We start from the raw sequence: 7176 nt of genomic DNA on the forward strand, positions 1-7176 counted from the left end.
TATGGGTGTTTCTCGGATAAGGGAGCACTGAGGCTAAAGTAGCCAAAGCATCGGCTAGCTCGTTGTGAAACCTGGGAATATACTTGAACTCAATGGATTTGAATCTTTTGCTCAATTCTTGTACACGTTGTCTGTATAGAATAAGCTTGATGTCTCGAGTCTCCCATTCGCCTTGGGCTTGCCGGATAAGCAAGTCAGAATCTCCCATAACCAATAGTTCATGCACATCCAGATCGAGGGCCATTTTCAAACCTATGATACAAGCTTCGTATTCTGCCGTATTATTAGTACAAAAGAACCGAAGTCGGGCTGTTGCAGGGGAATACTGTCCAATAGGTGAGATGAGGATTGCCCCGATCCTAACTCCTTTGATATTGACAGCTCCATCAAAATACATTTTCCATAGAGGGTTTTCGTCTGGAACTACTTCCTCTATTGAGTTGACTTCTTCGTCTGGGAAGTATGTGGTAAGTGGCTTGTACTCATCATCAACTGGATTCTCTGCCAAATGATCAGCCAAAGCCTGTGCTTTCATCGCGGTGCGAGTGACATAGACAATGTCGAACTCTGTGAGCAGGATTTGCCATTTTGCGAGCCTGCCGGTGGGCATTGGCTTTTGGAAGATATACTTCAGAGGATCCATTCAGGATATGAGGTAAGTAGTATAGGCCAAAACATAATGTCTCAACTTCTGAGCGACCCAAGTCAAGGCCCAACATGTCCTTTCTAAAAGGGTGTACTTAACCTCATAATTGGTGAACTTCTTGCTCAAATAATATATTGCTTGTTCTTTTTTCCCTGTCATATCATGTTGCCCCAGAACGCATCCAAAGGAATTATCCATCACCGATAGATATAAAAACAAAGGCCTACCAGGTTCAGGTGGGACCAATACAGGGGGTTTTGATAGATAATCTTTGATCCTGCCAAAAGCATTTTGGCAATTGTCCGTCCACTTGATTGCAGCATCCTTTTTCAGCATCTTAAAGATGGGCTTGCATGTGGTTGTGAGCTGAGCAATGAACCTACTGATGTAGTTCAACCTTCCGAGCAAACTCATAACCTCCTTTTTGTTCTTCGGGGGTGGCAGATCTCGAATGGACTTTATCTTAGATGGATCCAATTCGATGCCTCTCCAACTGACTATAAAACCGATGAGTTTCCCAGATAGAACCCCAAACGCACATTTGGCTTGATTAAGCTTAAGGTAAAACCTTCGTAGCCGTTTGAAGAACTTTTCAAATCATTCACGTGATCAGCCTGTGTCTTTGATTTTATGATGACATCATTGACATATACTTCAATCTCTTTGTGCATCATGTCGTGAAAAATGGTGGTCATGGCCCTCATGTAAGTTGCCCCTGCATTCTTTAAACCGAATGGCATGACCCTGTAACAATAGGTACCCCACGGAGTGGTGAAAGCGGTCTTTTCTGCATCACCCTCATCCATTAAAATCTGGTGGTACCCAGCATAGCAATCCACGAACGACTGTATCTCATGCTTTGCACAATTATCTACAAGAATATGGATGTTTGGCAAAGGAAAATTATCCTTCGGACTTGCTTTGTTCAGGTCTCTGTAGTCAACACAAACTCTAGTTTTTCCATCTTTCTTTGGCACGGGCACAACATTTGCCACCCAGGTGGTGTATCGTACGGCTCTAACAATATTGGCGCTCAATTGCTTCATTTTTTCCTCTTTGATTTTATCACTCATGTCCGTTTTAAATTTTCGCTACTTCTGTTGGACTGGTGGAAAATCAGGATACGTGGGAAGCTTATGAACCACTAAATCGGCGCTTAAACCATGCATATCATCATAAGACCAGGCAAACACATCTCTATACTAAAATAAAAGTTGAATCAAGGCATCTCTAGTTTTTTGTTCAGTGTGAATGCTTATCTTTGTTTCTCTGACTTCTTCATGACCTCTGATATTAATTGGCTTAGTTTCATTGAGGTTGGGCCTAGGCTTGTTTTCAAATTGTTCCAACTCTCTTTTTATTTCATCAAAAACCTTATCTTCATCATATTCGACCTCTTGATGCATTATTTTGAAATTAGACAGCTTTTTGAGATCTGGGTGTGAATTCCGCATGCATGTCATGTTATTAAAGCTGGCATTAACAAAACTGAAATGGAAATAAAATGGCAGGAATTAGGAAAAGGAAAAGATACAAAATTTAATACGAAACTGAACTGCATTTCATTGAATTTGAAAGGATAGAAGGGTTAACGTTAAAATAAAACAATCATACTAAGATATTTGGATTACAACCCTGAAAGTAACCCAAAGTACAAAAGAAAGAAGCTGCAAAAGTCAACTATCAAGATTCCTTCCTTATGGGGAGAGGAGTTGCTTCCCAGTTATTGAGCATAGTGTCTGGGCTAATTAGTTGCATATCGGCACGACTAGGGCCTTCACCAGCCTGGATCATATTCACTTCAGAAAACATCTGGCTGAGGCCATGGCAAATTTCATCAATGTTTGCATGCGCCGAGGAATTTTGACCATGTTTGAATCGTGGCTTGACAAAAGTGCAGAAAATGTAAGGGATAGGTTGCTGCAAGACCCACCCGTACTTTTTATGGTGCTTGGCTTTGTCTTCATCCACTTGTGTTGGCCTGAAGCCTAAACCAAAAGTACCCCTGTTACTGAACGGAGAAATAGGTTCTGAAATTCTTTGCAATGATGCCCCCAAGCCTTTTCCTGGCTCATAACCTTGTCTCATCATAAGTGCAGCCACCATTACAGATGTGGCGGAGAGATGAGAATGCAGAATGGGCTTTCCTTCCTCAACATGGTCCACAACAACCACTTCGAAAGCCTGATAGACAATAGACTCACATCCTTCCTTGACCTCAATACATGGGATTAACGGGTCTTTATAAATAGATGACTTATCTTCTCTGTGAACAATAATTTCCTGCCTGTCATGCACGAATTTGAGCATCTGATGCAAGGTGGATGGAACAGCTCGGGCTGTAGGGATCCATGGCCTTCCAAGAAGAAAGTTATAAGAAGTTTCCATGTCCACTACTTGGAAGAAAATTTCAAAATCAACAGGCCCAATCATCATGGTGAGGTTGATCTCCCCAATGGTATCTCTCGCTGAGCCATCAAAAGCCCGGATGCGAACATTGCTGGGTCGGATCCTGTCTGTATTGATCTTCATACTTTGCAAGGTAGAGAGGGGGCATACATCTACACTCGAGCCTCCATCAACCATGACTCGCTTCACATAATGCCCCTCACATTTGAAAATCAAGTGCAAAGCCCTATTGTGACCGGATCCCTCCTCAGGAAGTTCATCATCAGTAAAGGAAATTTTGTTCACCTCAAAAAATCTATTGGCCATCTTCTCTAACTGATTCACGGTGGTATTCTCTGAGACATGTGCCTCATTCAGGATTTTGATTAGTACACGGGCATGCTCTCCTGAATGTATGAGCAGAGATAACAGAGAGATTTGGGCAGGAGTCCTTCTCAGCTAGTCAATGATTGAGTAATCCTGAACTTTCATCTTTTTCAAAAACTCCTCCGCCTCTTCTTCAGTGACCGATTTCTTTATTGGCATTTGGCCTTCTCTGATTTGCTTAGCCTTCCTCAACTCTTCTGAGAGTAACACCTCCCTGATCGAGTCAAACCTCTAGTTTCCCCCACTTCTTCTATGATTTCCTTGCCTTTGTAGGTTACTACAGTCTTGTTGTAGTTCCAAGGGATGGTTTTCGTATTTGTTACACGGGGTTGTGTGGCAGGCTTGATTATGATCGGTTCTATTATACCCGTCGTATCGCCCTGATTCTGCTTTGTGATGGGGTGACCTCTAAGGACGTATAACTTTGGGTTTGGAACATTGGAGAGAACTTCCAACCTCGAGATTTTTGGAACAAATAAAGTTGCCCTCTCTGAACTCTAGGCGCCTTTCACAATTAACGGTGCATCTAGGCTTGGACTTACTTCCAGTTTGGTTCCTCTTGAATCGTTACCATTGTCATTTCTGCTCGACCAACCGGCTTGTATTCATGATCTCGGCCAATCATTCCCGCAAAATGAACATCATTGTGTACTGGCAACGGTTTATTGGTCACATTAGGAGGGTCCTCGCCATTCGTGACTACAATCAATTTTTCAACAATGAGTCTTTCTATGGCTCTTTTCAGGGTCCAACAGTCATCAGTGCTATGCCCCGGAGCACCTGAATGATATTCACATCTAGCATTTTCTTGAAATCCGTATGAATCGGGATGCATATGGTGGGGAGCGATGGGTTCAATCACGCCCATCTGCTTCAACTTCTAGAATAGACTAGAGTATGATTCAACTAATGGAGTAAATGTTTCCACCAGCCTCTGCCCTCGACCATAATCCTGCCTAGGACGAGCATTGTAGGGTGCCCGAAAATTTTGCTGCTGAGGTCAGGGGAATCTTGGAGCTGGTGCCCGTACCTATTGATTGGGAGGACGAGCAAATGATTGAGCATTAAACACTGTATATTGTGGCGGTCCCACAGAGTGATGAGGAATTGGCGAGGGATAGTAATGTTGAGGGTAGCTGGATTGCCCCTGTTGAACTTGTACATAAGGGTGCGATGCCCCTTTTTGAACTTCCTTGGATCCCGAAGTCATCATGGACCCTTCATCTCTCTTTTTTCTATTTGCCAAACTTCCCGACCCATTTTGGATAGCTTAGGTGGTGGCTTTGAGAGCATCTTGACTTACAATTCTGCCAGTCTTGAGGCCATTTTCGACTATTTCTCCTATTTTGATCGCTTTCGCAAAAGGTCTACCCATTGCGGACATCATGTTCTGAAAGTAATCAGGCTCTTGGGCCTCCAGAAAAATAGTGATCAACTCGTGGTTATCCATGGGTGGCTTAACTCTAGCTGCTTGCTCCCTCCACTTGATTGCATACTCCCTAAAGCTTTCAGTCGGCTTTTTCTTCATGTTGGATAGGGAATTGCGATCCGGCGCAATATCTATATTGTATTGAAATTGTTTGACAAAGGCTTGGGCCATGTCGTCCCAGACATGCCAGTGAGAGATATATTGATCAATGAACCATTCGGAGGCTACCCCCACAAGACTTTACCCAAAATAAGCCATCAATTATTCTTCTTTTCCACCTGCACCCCTCAGTTGGTTGCAATACCTTTTCAAATGGGCGATAGGGTCGCCGTGTCCATCATACTTCTCGAATTTTGGGGTCTTGAACCCTGGTGGCAAATGGATGTGAGGGAACATGCATAAATCACTGAACGAAACACTTTTGTGACCCCCTAGTCCCTGTATGTTCTTTATGTTCTGTTCAAGACTTTTCATTTTCCTGGCCATCTCATCTGGCTTAACCGTCTTGGCAAGCTTTTCTTTTTCCAATAGTGACTCGTACTGAGGAGTCTGATTACATGGAGCTGAGACCCCCGAAAGCCATATTTGAAGAGTAGCATTGGCCATCATAAGCATGAGATGGTGGCTCGTTGATTGGCCTCGTCACAGGAGGTGGAGGCGGGATTGTGTATGTCGGTGCGCCAGGCACGACTAGAGGAGTGTTCCTGACCGGTGCGACTGGAGGTCGCACATTTTAGGTACCAGGAGCAACGTGGAGGCTATAGTTTGGCATATACCCTGGTGGTAGAATGTGGTCGCTCGTTGCATGGAGTGGTAGTTGAGTAGCCAGGGGTACGATGGAAGTTCCCTCTGAGGGACCCCGGGGTGGAGGCTAACCAGACACCCAAGCTTGATATACATCAGACAATTGTTGTCTCAATTTTCTTATTTCCTCCGACTCTTGTTCAACTGATTGACCCTGGGGGTCGTTACTGATCAGCTCGATCTCATCATCATTGGCCATTACTACTGCTCCCTTAGATCTAGTGAAGTGATGATGTGTTGCCAGTTTCACCACAAACCAATCACCTTAAGCTTACTACGTAAGAGACAGCAAACGTGTTAGGGTTAAGCATTTTATAGATATGAATTACACATAATGTGCCATGCTCCTATCATTGTCACTATTTCTAACATGCTTTTGGAGGCTTCATGTTTCATTCCGGTTTATGAGGTAGCTTCTTATTGATGCTCTTATTTTCTTCTTTTTTTTTTTTCACTTACGCCTCATTTTGATCCCTCATCTTAGAATCATTAAAAAAATTTTGATCGAACCTTTTGTGGGTTGCCTACGTATCATGTCGCTGCATGAATAAGATCATTACGTAGTTCATGGGGATTAGGAATAATATAAATAAACTAACTCTTTTTTTTACTTTGAGTTTTATTTTTTAATTTTCGAAAGAAATACTTATATAAAAAAATATTTTTGGTTTTTCAAATTTTATTAATTTATTTTATTTTTTTAGAAATTTTGAAAAGAGAATTTTTTTTTTCTTTTTTTTTTTTGAGTTTCGATTTTTCTTTCGGAGAAAAACTTCTAAATAAAAATAAACATATTTTTGAATTTTTATTTGATTTTCTTTTTGAATGAAAGACTTATAAAATGAAAGAAAAATATTTTTTGTTTTAATTTTTTTTTTATTTGGGAGTTTCTAAGGAAAGTCTTCTAAAGAAGGAATTAAAAGAAAATATTTTGGATTTTGTTTAAAAAAAAAAATTTGGGGCCGAAACCGATGAGGTTTGCCTACATATCTCATATCCGGTAAGAATCAGACCCGTGTAGTTTGGTAGATGGGAAATAAAAAGGTAAACTAACTCTTTTTTGTTCATATATAATTAATCCGACAAAATCTCCTAGCAAAGAAAATATTTTCAATTGTTTTTGTTTTCGATTTTTTTTTAATTGAGCTCTAGCACATCGTTCAGCGGTTTGAGGCCTTGAGTAGATTCACTTCATGCTTTGTGACTTGTACGTGTGGTCAGAATTAAATTTTGGGTGGAAATTGAATCCATAGTGGGATGGTCTTCAGTACTTCATCAAAGTCATCACTCAACATTTTAACAATAACTGGTTTGTTATTCATCTTGTAAGGCCCGGAATAAAGAACAACTTCTCTATCCTCCACAGCAACAAATTTGACCACAAAATACCCATCATTATGCAAGTATATTGTAGGTAGACTTGTTGGTATGTTTGGACAGGGCCTCGGGGACCCCGGATGCCATTTGGACGATGCGCGGATTGAGTCAAGACTCAAAAGGGGCTGCTGGTGCACCAGTTATG

This window comes from Nicotiana tabacum, chromosome 23 (genome assembly GCF_000715075.1).
Source record: "Nicotiana tabacum cultivar K326 chromosome 23, ASM71507v2, whole genome shotgun sequence".
NCBI classification, from domain to species: Eukaryota; Viridiplantae; Streptophyta; class Magnoliopsida; order Solanales; family Solanaceae; genus Nicotiana; species Nicotiana tabacum.